The sequence below is a fragment of the Dipteris shenzhenensis genome, chromosome 18 (assembly GCF_047967505.1).
Source record: "Dipteris shenzhenensis isolate YYH24624 ecotype China chromosome 18, Dip_SZ_1.0, whole genome shotgun sequence".
NCBI classification, from domain to species: domain Eukaryota; kingdom Viridiplantae; phylum Streptophyta; class Polypodiopsida; order Gleicheniales; family Dipteridaceae; genus Dipteris; species Dipteris shenzhenensis.
This window is the reverse complement of record NC_141613.1, coordinates 25,724,129-25,735,776: the sequence shown is the minus strand read 5'-3', so window position 1 is coordinate 25,735,776 and position 11,648 is coordinate 25,724,129. Positions and strand designations below refer to the sequence as shown.

The following is an 11,648-nucleotide window of genomic DNA, read 5'->3' as shown; positions in this document are numbered from 1 at the left end:
CTGGGACCATCACGAACAAAGAAGGGCTTGAGATAATGCTTGTTGATCACCTTCTTGCCATATGGCTCATGCAGCTCCTGTACTTGTAAAGACCCATTTCTCTACGTTCCTTGATGACTTTGTATGGACCAGTCCACAGTGGAAGGAAATTTCTATCCATTTGGTGGTCCAATCTGTTATCAAAGCATAGCACAACATCCCCCTCAGCAAAGTGAATACCATCCCTTGCAAATCTTAGCATCCAAGCGGGCCTTTTGTCGGTTCTTTTGGATCTTTGTTTGATGTAGGGCAAGGCATCGGGTTTCATCTAACTTCTCAAGTTGTACCAACCTAGCCTCTACATGTTCATCTTCTGCCATCCTCTGTTCTTAGGCCAATCTTAAGGCTGGAATCTCTATCTCTAGTGGTAAAACTTCCTCAGTTTCATACACCAACTCAAAAGGAGTGTGACCTATAGACGTTTTATGGGTGATGTTATAAGCCCACACGGTTTCAGTGACCTTCTGATCCCACTGGCTCCTGTACCCCGTGGCCATTTTTCCCATGGATTTACAAAGGAGGCCATTGGTCCACTCCGTTTGTCCCGTGGGTGCTGGATAATAGATGCTAGAAGTGCGATGATCAATACCCATGCGATCCATGAGGAACTCCATTGCTTCATTTAAGAATGGACTCCCATGGTCAGATACTATTTCCATGGGTGCCCCAAACCTTGTGCAGATATGTTCAGATTTTGAAACTGCCTTACCATTTGCAGTGGGGAGGGCGATAGCTTCAGCCCACTTAGTGAGATATTGAGTGGGTACCAAAAGCTACTTCTTTTTGCGGGTAGTCATGGGCAAGGGCCCGACAAAATCTATTCCCCACTTCTAAAATGGATGGATGCACATCACTGGGTGATGTTGCCCAGGACGCAAATCCTTCCTACCAAAGAATTGGCATGGTTCACAAGTTTTGCAATACATAGTGACATCCTTGAACAAGGTCGGCCAATAGTCCCCAGCATGTAAAATCTTCTTAGCTCTATAGTCACCGGCATAGTGGCCTCCACAAAATCCATCATGATAGTGCTTCAATACCTTTGGTACTTCATCTGCATCAATGGCCCATCGTAGTACCCTATCCAAGCCTTGACAATACAACACCCCATCAAAGAGAGTGTAGCGCCTACTATCTCTATAGATTTTCTTTCTCTCATAGCTAGTACTTTCTGGAGGAAAGGAGAAGGTGGTCAGAACCCTGTAGATACCACCATACCATGGATCCCCAACTTCGATGGCTACTACAAGGGTTACATCGAGGCACTCCCCTAAATCAATCAAAGCATTGTTCAAGTTTGAACAACTCCCTTTTACAATTTTGAAAGAAAAATCATATTCTTGTAAAACTACCAACCATTTGACCAACCGGCCCATGGGATTTGGTGATTGAAGAACCTGCTTTGCAAGACCATTGCTAGAGATTATAATGAAGGACTTTCCAGCCACATAATGCCTAAATTACTCAATGGAGAAGACCAAAGAAAAAGCATGCTTGTCAGCCTCAGAGTAGCGTTGTTTAGTTTTGAGCAATTGTCGAGAAGTAAATCGAACGGGATACATGAACCGATCCTCCCCTTGCTGGAGAAGAATACCTGCCAGAGTGTGCTCACCAAACTCAGGATTGTGATATAGAAAGTCTTTGACCAATCAGGATTGCGTAGAATGGGTTTTGAAGCCAAAGCACTCTTGATTTGTACAAACCCATGATCACAATCCTCATCCCAAGAGAAATCAACCCCATCTCTTAATAGTCTAGTCATGGGTCACGTCAAAGCATTATATTGATCAATGAAGCGGTGATAGTATCCTGCTAGATTGACAAATGGGCGTACCTGACGTTTGGTTGTTGGTGTAAAGAGCTTGAGGATAGCTTCTATCTTCTCGGGGCTAGGCTTGACGGCTTCAGATAAGACAATATGTCCCAGTAACCTCCCTTGAGTGGCTCTAATGGTGCATTTATCAGGGTTGAGGCTACCATTTGCATCATTGATCCTTTGGAAGGCCAACCTAACCTTCATGACGTGCTCCTTATGTGCCGAGAATATACAAAAATCATCTAAAAACACCTCCAAGAAAACCCCCAAATAAGGAGCAAACACCATTTGCATAAATCTTTGAAAGGTAGCAGGAGCATTGGTGAGGCCAAATGCCATTACTTTGAATGCAAATGTCCCCCAAGGTGTGGCAAATGTGGTTTTAAGCACATCCTCCTCAGCAATTGTGATTTGATAAAACCGGAAGTAACCATCACAGCAAGTATACATCTCATGACAACTTACCTTCTCAAGAATGAGGTCTTGAAAGGGAAAAGGATGATGGTCCCTCTTGGCGGCCGCATTGAGTTTTGTATCGTCGATGCAAACCTGCCACTTGTTGTTTTTCTTATAGTCGATGCAGACCCATTTAGTATTGTGAACCGGAACAATAAACCCAGCTTCTACAAGCTTCTGCAACTTTGAGTGCAAAGCGTTGGTCTGTAGGGGCCCTAATCTTTGATACTTCTGGCTTAGCATCAGGCTTCAGCTCTATCTTGTGTTCTATGGCAGTCACATCACAAAGGTGGTGGTAGCTAGTTGCGAAGAGGTTAGGGAAATCTTTGAACATTTCTAAGACCTCATCTTTCTCACTTGGAGTGAAGTCAGGGGAAAGCATAGATTCAAGCTGTTGAGGACTAGCTGTTACCTTTTTCGTGGGTGGAAGGGTCGGAGACACCCCCATCATGTAAACTTCTTTCTCTGAGAACTCCTCCCCCCCGTTTGAATCTTCCATTGACTCAGACACCAAGGATGAGAGAGTATCACTGTCTTGCTCCTCTTCTTCTTTTGGTTTAGTGGCACCTGGTTGCACCGGGATCTTCTCCTTTGAAGCACCAAAAGACATGTGTCCTATCTTCCAATAGCTCACTGCATCACTTTTCCTCAACCACGGTCTCCCAAGTATGGCTGGGTAACTCCTGCTTGTATCTTCGATGTCCACTACATAGAAATTGATGGTGGTGGTCAACCCATTGACACTGATGGGCAAATCCATAATGACTCCCAGGGTGGCAAGTCGTCGACCATCTACTACCTTGATTTGAGTGGAGGAATGCCTTGTGCATTTCAAATTCAACTTCGTCATGATACGGGGCACCATGATATTACATGCAGCTCCCCCATCAACACACACTTTTGACATGGCAGTTATCTATGATGACATCTACTGTATGTGGGTGGCGATCAATTTCTTCAGAGATAGAAGAGATCTCTCATATCTTTCCCTTTTTCTTGCTCTTCCTTGTTGAGAGCCCTTGCTGCAACTCACGTCTCACCTTAGGGCTTAATGCTATTAGTTGAGGAAGCATGATGCCCAAAGACCGATGAGCAAGGTCCTGAATGACCTAATAGTCTTCTTGCCTTGAGCCGATAGGAAAATCTGAGGGTGACCACTTACTCTTGCGATATCTTTAAGTCTTCTCTGTTGGTGGGTCTGCCATCTCAGCATCTGAGGGCTTTGAGAAGGACACCTTCTTCCTGGGGCTGCCCGGCCCACGGTTTTGGAGAGGGTCTGAGGTGGTACGATTTCTCTTCTTGAGGTCAATGACCTCTACATCAGAATCCTCCCTGCCTGATTCACTTAGAAGATTCACCCTTGGAATATTGGGACATTCGGTGCGATAATGACCCTTTTGGTGGCACTCGTAGCACACAACATTGGCACGTTCTCTTGGAGGGCAATTGGCTTGATTTCTGATGCCCACCATCTCAAGCCAAAGATCATTCATGACCTTGGCTAGGTCATTGACTCCAAGTTCTTTAGCAGGAGGGGTCGGGGGAGTAGAAAGGAGGGGGCTCGTGGGCCCTTCTTGGGAAATCTTCCTGATGGAGGTTGAGGATATACACCTTGTTGAGGGTAAGCATTTAAGGGACTAGGACCATACATTTGAGGTGGAGGCAGTGGATACATCCCTGATGGGGGGTGGGGGTATGCCCCTGAGTTGTGGACCCCCCAGGTTGTTGCAAGAATTGAGGGGTTGCAGAAGGACAATCATCTTCTTTGAAGCGGGGTTAGACTGAACTTTATCAAACTTCTAAGCGATCTCTTGTGCTAGCACCATGGTTTTTGGATTCTCTCATTTAAGCTTGAGGTGGAATTCATCACTTGCTTCTGCTACAAGGTAGCCCAGCACATGCTGAGTCATTCCAGCTCGAAATTTGACATTGTCCTCCTGCGTGGCAATTAATTGCTCCAGGAGCACGATCGCTTGATCCACATATCGACGCGTCGTCTCACCTTCTGACTATTTTAAGTTTGCCACCTGTAGGTACACATTCTCTGGCTCCTCTTCTTTGCTAAAATACTCAATCATAGCCGCTGTCAACCTTTGCCAACGTTGGCGAACATCTTTAGGCTACTTTTCATACCACTCTTGAGCCAAAAAAAAACCCTCTACAAATGTGGGAAGAACCAACAACCATCTATCTTCAGTAAGAAAGTTGAGAGAAACACAACAATGCTTGAAGGCCACAAGATACTCATTTGGATTTTCTTCAACCCAACCACAAAACACAGGAATGTCAGCCATGCTTGGAAAATGGAAAAGAGAGACGAAATGAGGCTTATCTATTGGCAAACAATGGAAAGAGGTGGCTTGAACTGAAAATCAGGTGAAGATACATCCACAAAGCACACATAGGCAGAGTAGGGGATGACTGGTGTATTGTGAAATACTACACGGGAAGAATCTTCAGCATAGAATAGCTCATAGACAATCTTAAAGGACCCACCCTTATTGGTCGAGGCATGATATTGCAACCATCTTTATAGGCGAGGGTTAGAGACACGGCGCTGCATGACATTATGCATCAAGGCAAACAAGAATGCCATGACAAATGTCAACAGTTGGAGAGCTTGCACATCACCTTCAGCTTCTTCCAGTTCTTATAGTCGCCATGCTATTTCTTCAAGGGGTGTGCGGTGTGGCATCCTTCTTTTGAGAAGTGTCCTTATGGACCTTTCTGATGATGTTCCAAAGTCGGTAAACTGGTATCAAATATGCACAACACTTAGTTTCATGATGACCACAACCTTTGCATTCCTTACAAATGATCACCCTCATTCGTGGCTTGCGGCTTGGTTGGGGCGGTGCTTCCACTTGTTTCATGCATGATTGAAGTACAAGCTCCACGTGCCAAGAAATCAGCAACTAAATTTTGAGCTCGAGGGATATGCTAAATTTTTACCTCTTCAAATTGTTTGTAAAGTTCAAATGCTTGTTGATGTCATGGAACCAAGCCTTCGCTCCACACCTTCCACCTTCCACTAACTTGTTCACACATGAGTTGAGAATCTCCTTGCACCTCAAGTCGCTTGATGTGATGTTCTTGCGCCTTTTGTAGCCCAAAAATGAGTGCTGAGTACTCAGCTTGGTTGCAAGTACTTGATGGTGCAGACTTAATTGAAGGAGCCAAGATGTCATCACACCAAGACTAAAATCTGGACATCCCAAGTTTCTCGGTAGTCCAAGATATGTAGAAGGAGAGGGTGGGGAGAATTCAATACTTGAGCAAGACATTCAGCACCAAATAAACTTGCAATCCTTTGTTGATAGTTTATCTTTAGACAAAAAAGAATTACAACTTGAAGCTCAAAATGTGGCACAAAGGGTTGATTGGGTACAAAGGGATTCCTTGGTTGAAACATTAGCCGAGCCCTAGAAACCTTTGTAGTGAGGTCGAGAAGAAATCATTCAAGACGAGCTTATCCACAAGAATTAATAAGCATATGTGCCAAATCTTCCCCCAAGCTTGTGGATCTCATCCCACCCTTGGAAGAATGTCAGCCTTTTAATTACCTCCGATGCAACAAGTAGCTCGATCACCGCATAGTGAGTAGAATTGGAATCAAAGCCCTCCCAGTGTATCACTAGTTCTTCACCTTGAATCATCCATAGTGTATCATCCCACCCGTCGTCTCCTTGAGCAATGCATTGTACAATCAGTTGTTGAAGATCAACATGAAGATCAAGAAAGAGATCTCACCAATTGGTAGCCATAGTGAGCGGAGGACCAAGCACCAAATCCTTGAACTGATCGAGAAGTGACATAAATATCCACCATCCTTGTGTGAAAAAGTTCAAAATCTTGGATCTAGTATGAGATAAGAATGGAGCGGATGAAATGAAGTGCTTTTGCTTTTTACAACAAGAGGAAACTCCCCATGGTTAGAGAGTTACAATTCATGAGATTTCAACATATAAGCAATATCATTACACTTTCATCACTTCCTATTTGCAGGCCCAGTGGTAAGTCTTTCTTTTGTGAATGGGGAGGTCTTGGGTTCGATTCCCACTCCTTAATAAAAGGAGAGGAGGGGAGAAGAGAAAGAGAAGAAGAAGAAGATAGAGGGGCGTGAGATGTCTTACAGTTTTGCAGAAGCCCAGAAAATCTATCTGCGGCTAGAAGACGTAGGAACCCAGAAAATCAGTCGCATTCTATCTATGATGCGCAGATGTCGCGTTCTATCCGTGACACGTAGATGTGCGACCAGAAGATGCAAGAACCCAAAAAATCAGTCACATTCTGTTCGCGACGCGCAGATGCGCGACTAGAAGATGCAGGAATCCAAAAATCAGTCGCGTTCTGTTTGCAACATGCAGATACGCCAGCCGCAACCAAGGGGCACGTAGATGTTGTAGTTTTGCAAATGCACCTGGTACGATCAGAAGATTTGTCAACCAGAATACACGTAGATGCACAAGAACTGTGAGCAAAAGGCACGCAGACTAGAAGCGCAAGAGAGGGGGTTTCTCCCAATAAATGCATCCTCCCACATGCATGGTGTGTGTGGAAGAATCTCCCATGTGGGCTAGGTGGGTACGCACTCTCAATTGTGTGCGACAACCTTTTGCCTCATTTTTCCACATAAATCAAACCCTATATCCCAAGTCTAAGATACTCTCTTGGTCTCTTTCCAATTTTATAATACGTTCAAACATCTAGGAGGACAAGTGGCACAAGGAGTCTTGTCACCTCATCCTTCTTTCCCCATTATTTAACTTGCATTCTTGGACTATCTACACCCCTCCCACATGGGCCTATCCTACATGGAGGGAATAATCCAATATAATATCCATCTCCACCTATTTTATATTACTTCTCTCATGGTCCTTGGGCCATGTCTCACTAAATGCAGGCATGGGACCGCCTAGGTGGAGGGATGGTACATGAAGGAACCATGCCACCTTAACATTTTATAATATTACTACCATGGATTATGTACAACACACCTTATGGGTCCTCTTACGTGGAAGGGTGGCACATGGTCATGCCCTGCCACCTTAACCCTAGGCCCTATGCACACCATATTTTATTATACTATTGCCACACATACAAGCACACACACATATTTATGCCTTTTACCTTGGTCAAATTTATCCATAACACTAATAGTACTTCTGCCTCAATAGAAAAAAGCTATAGTATAAGACCTTGTGATTCTTTCATATAAACTATAGAACAATAATGCAGTTATTGAAATACCTAAGGCTAGTATACAATTTTGTTTATAGATTGACAACCTCAAATTTGTTATGATTTTTCAATTGTTACACTAACATACTAGGGTTTTCTTTTTCATTAGAATTTCATATCTTATTGGAGAACACTAACAATAAATGAGCTTGTAATAAATTACATTCACCATGCAGAGCAATAGCTACAGGCATAAATAGAGGGTACAGACATGTACAGTAACGCCTACTTGCTGCCAATACGAGAGAAAAGCCAAAAATAAAAATTAAAAAATTGTAACACTCATTATGAGGAAATTTAAGAAATAAATGAAAATTCTAGATTGGCATTACGAAAACTAATTAATAGAAGCATGTTTGTATACTTTGGCTTTAAAATAATTTGCTTATATATTTATACACCATGGGTTCTAATGCTCAAGAAATTCAAATACATTCATGTTAGGCACTCTTCCTACAATAATCTGGTTTAATGACATATCATTAAAAAGTTGCTAATACATATACTTCGACAATAATACCTTATTGAAATATTGTTGATCAAATTACAAATGTTTTTGCCCAATGGCAACCACTATAGAGTCTTCACTCTTTAAACCAATTTATTACTTAGAAGTAGCTACAACTATAATAGCCTGAAAAAGTAAGTAAACTTCGAATTCTATATGTATCTTCATTGAAAGAAAACCATTGGCATGAGTCGAAAATGTCGGGCCTTCCGTTGACAATGCCTTCCAAAGGTCTTGGAAGACATAGCACTACTGATACAAACAAGTACACAATAACAAACCACAACACAAGCAAGCATACATCAAACAGCTAGAATACATTAACAGATAAACCATAGTTTTAAAAATTTCCGTCAATGAAACATAATTTTCATCCGAAATTTTTTTTTTCTAACATGAGTGAATGCAAATGTCAGTCTCGTATAAGGAAAAACATTTCATCATGGTTTCACAAAAAGGAACAGACGAAGCTAAGAAAGTGAGAGTGGCGAGATGTGCAACACAAAAGCTTGAAGAAAGTGAGTATGCAGAGTCACCACCGCCAAAGCGGCCGAAAGCCTTAACCAACTAATATCAACCCTAAATCTACAACTCAACCCTAACTATGCTACTAACCCTAACCTAACCCTAATGTTTCCACTAACCGTGCAACTAGCCACAAACTAACCCCATTGGTTCCACTAACTTGGTCAAATTGACCCAGCCTTGTCCCAACGGAGGCCCCAAAAAATCACCCTACCATGGTGTGCTTAAAGGGGAGTCCACACATTCCTCGTGCATTGGCGATATCTCGTGGAGGGGCTCTTTCATAGTCTTTCTGATTTCTCTCTCGAGTCTCAGCCATAATTTCAAAGCATTCAGCAAAGGAGTGAGATCTCTCCTCCCTCAGCACCATGCCCTCTCATCCTTCCCACCATCCCCACGCTCTCGTTGTTCCATGGCCTTCCCAAGGCCATATCACACCGCTCATGCACTTGTCCCGAATGCTTGCCGCACGAGGGATGACTATCACCTTCGTCAATACCCAGTTTAACCACGATCGTCTCCTCAGAGCGCAAGCTCAAGCCCAAGTTCCTTTGCCTGCCGATGAAGGCCTCGACATCCGCCTTGTGGGCATCCCCGACGGACTCGGCTATGAAGAATACATTGCTAACGATGTGCCTAAGCAATGTGCTGCCCTGATCAAGCTGGAGCCCTTGCTGGGGGATTTGGTAGCGAAGCTTGAACCACCCGTCACTTGCATTATAGCGGACCTCTTCGTCCTCTCCACACCTCTTGTAGCTAAGCGGTTTGGAATTCCCCATGTAGGATTTTGGAGTCAGAATGCTGCAAGCTACGTAGCGCACGCTATCTTCACGGCCGGATACTGTCCGCCCAAAGGTCGTATGAATCTCTAGAAATTCCTTATCCTCTCAATTTGGAAAGTCGTTTCCCTGAACTTGAAGTGCTGACTACGCATTACTCTCGTGACAGAAAATCCCGTTCGCGATGGAAACGTGCAGAACCTCATTACTTGCATCCCTGGATGTCCGCCGCTTAGATTCAAAGAAGTGCCCTCGTTCCTTCAACCATGTGATCGCTCGGATTTCGCGTTCGGGTATCTAGCTGATATCTTCGAACGAATTCATGAACACAAGGTAATCCTTTTGAACACCTACCATGATTTAGAACCTGTCAGTTTGCAACACATCTTCAAGCCGAATATGTACACGATTGGCCCTATCCTCCCGTCAGAGTTCATCTGCAGCGACTCCTATAGGCAACACCATGGCAGCTCACTGTGGCCAGAAGACGGCGGGTGTGGAGAATGGCTGGACAAGCAAAAGTCTGCTTCTGTGCTCTACGTTTCATTTGGAAGTATTACAGTCCTCTCAGTTCAACAAATCGCGGAGTTTGCGGCAGGCCTCGAAGCGAGCCAGTACCCAATCCTAATGGTAGTGCGCCCATCTCTCATGTACGGGGAAGATGCGGTGTTTCCGGAGGGCTTCTTCGATAGAATGAAAGACAGATCAAAGTTTGTTGCGTGGGCACCGCAGCTGCAGGTCCTGTCTCATCCGGCGATCGGTGGCTTTCTAACGCACTGCGGCTGGAATTCCACTTTGGAGAGCATCTCGAAGGGGCATCGGATGCTATGCTGGCCGTATTTTGGAGATCAGATGCTTGATTGCAGATGCGTGGTGGAGGGGTGGAAGATTGGGCTGGATTTCGAAGACGACGGGAATGGGTTGGTGACAAGAGTGGAGATTGAGAAGAAAGTAAGATTACTGATGAAGGGTGATGTTAGTGAAGAGATGAGGGAGAGAGCGAGAAAACTGAGGGACGCAGCGCAGAGAGCTGTGAAGGAAGGAGGGCCGTCCCACAGAAACTTTGAGTCTTTCACGCAACTTCTTTTTTCCTGGTCTCTCTCTCTCTCTCTCAAGGAGTCTCAACACTTTTTCAGTGAAACCATTGATTGAATCCTACAACCCATAATGTGGCAGCGTTTAGTGTCTTCAACTCATTGATTGAATTGTAAGGTTCTCTTGTCTCGAAGTCATATATAAGCATACCTCTTTCGATAATTTTAAAAAAAAAGAAGATGAAGAGAAATGTCACCTATATGAGAGGCATCATATAAGTACATGTATTATTCTTAAAAAATGCATGACAAGTGAGGCATATGGTTAATTTCTATTATGCTAAATGGTCTAATATGCAGTAAATCACATGAAACAAACTCAACAAGAGAGGTGTGTTTCAATAAATCGCACGAAAACAAATCACTAGGAGAGGAGTGAAAAACACTCTCTCTCTCTCTCTCTCTCTCTCTCTCTCACACACACACACACACACACACACACAAACACACAGAGTTACGGATAAATTTAACCAAGGTAAAAGGCATAAATATGTGTGTGTGTGTGTGTGTGTGTCGCAATAGTATAATTAAATAGATTCGCGACAGGCAGTCTTTCCATCGTGGAACAAGTAACTACTAACTCGAAATTGAACTTGAATCCTTCGATTTTATCAATTGTTTGAGGAAATAAGAGAAATAGTGGACATCAGACGCGACACAGGGTCCGTTAGGACCCAATCCTCCCTGCAAATGTCAAGGGTGGTGATTTATTATTGATTTTGTGATGTCCATATTTTGGAAGCTGGAGTCCTACAAATGCATGAATAAGGCGATACAATAACTGATCCTCATTGTAGTTTTTACAATATATTCACATGGACTACAAGCAAGTAAATAAAGGTGTAGTCATCCTTCAATCTTGCATCCATCTTGGATTTTCTTGCTCCCTTGCATCAATAACATGCATTAAATGAGAGGAATGTTGTAAGAATTTAGATTAAAAACAAGAAATTTTGAATACATCAGTAATTAAAAATATTTATATTATATAATATATAATATATAATTATTATAACCACACATAGTGTGGGTGGGGAGGCGGCGTGCTTTCTTTCCCAAAGAGTTATAATTCGAGGGAACGGGCCCTTCCCTGGGTGCTGAGATAAGACCGAGAATATAAACGTCGAGAATATTAGCGTCGAGGGTAAGTCTAGCGAACGGATAAGAAACTAGCATATTACCTGAATGTC

The 11,648-nt window shown here is 43.4% G+C and overlaps 1 pseudogene across 1 annotated transcript; it reads left to right on the top strand.

Moving 5' to 3' along the window:
• Positions 1 to 8,860: 8,860 nt before the first annotated feature.
• Positions 8,861 to 10,516, top strand: LOC147891005 (linamarin synthase 2 pseudogene; annotated as a pseudogene). The gene is made up of 2 exons (XR_015542562.1): positions 8,861 to 9,440; positions 9,534 to 10,516. The product of XR_015542562.1 is annotated as a linamarin synthase 2 pseudogene (transcript).
• The last annotated feature ends 1,132 nt before the right edge of the window (positions 10,517 to 11,648 follow it).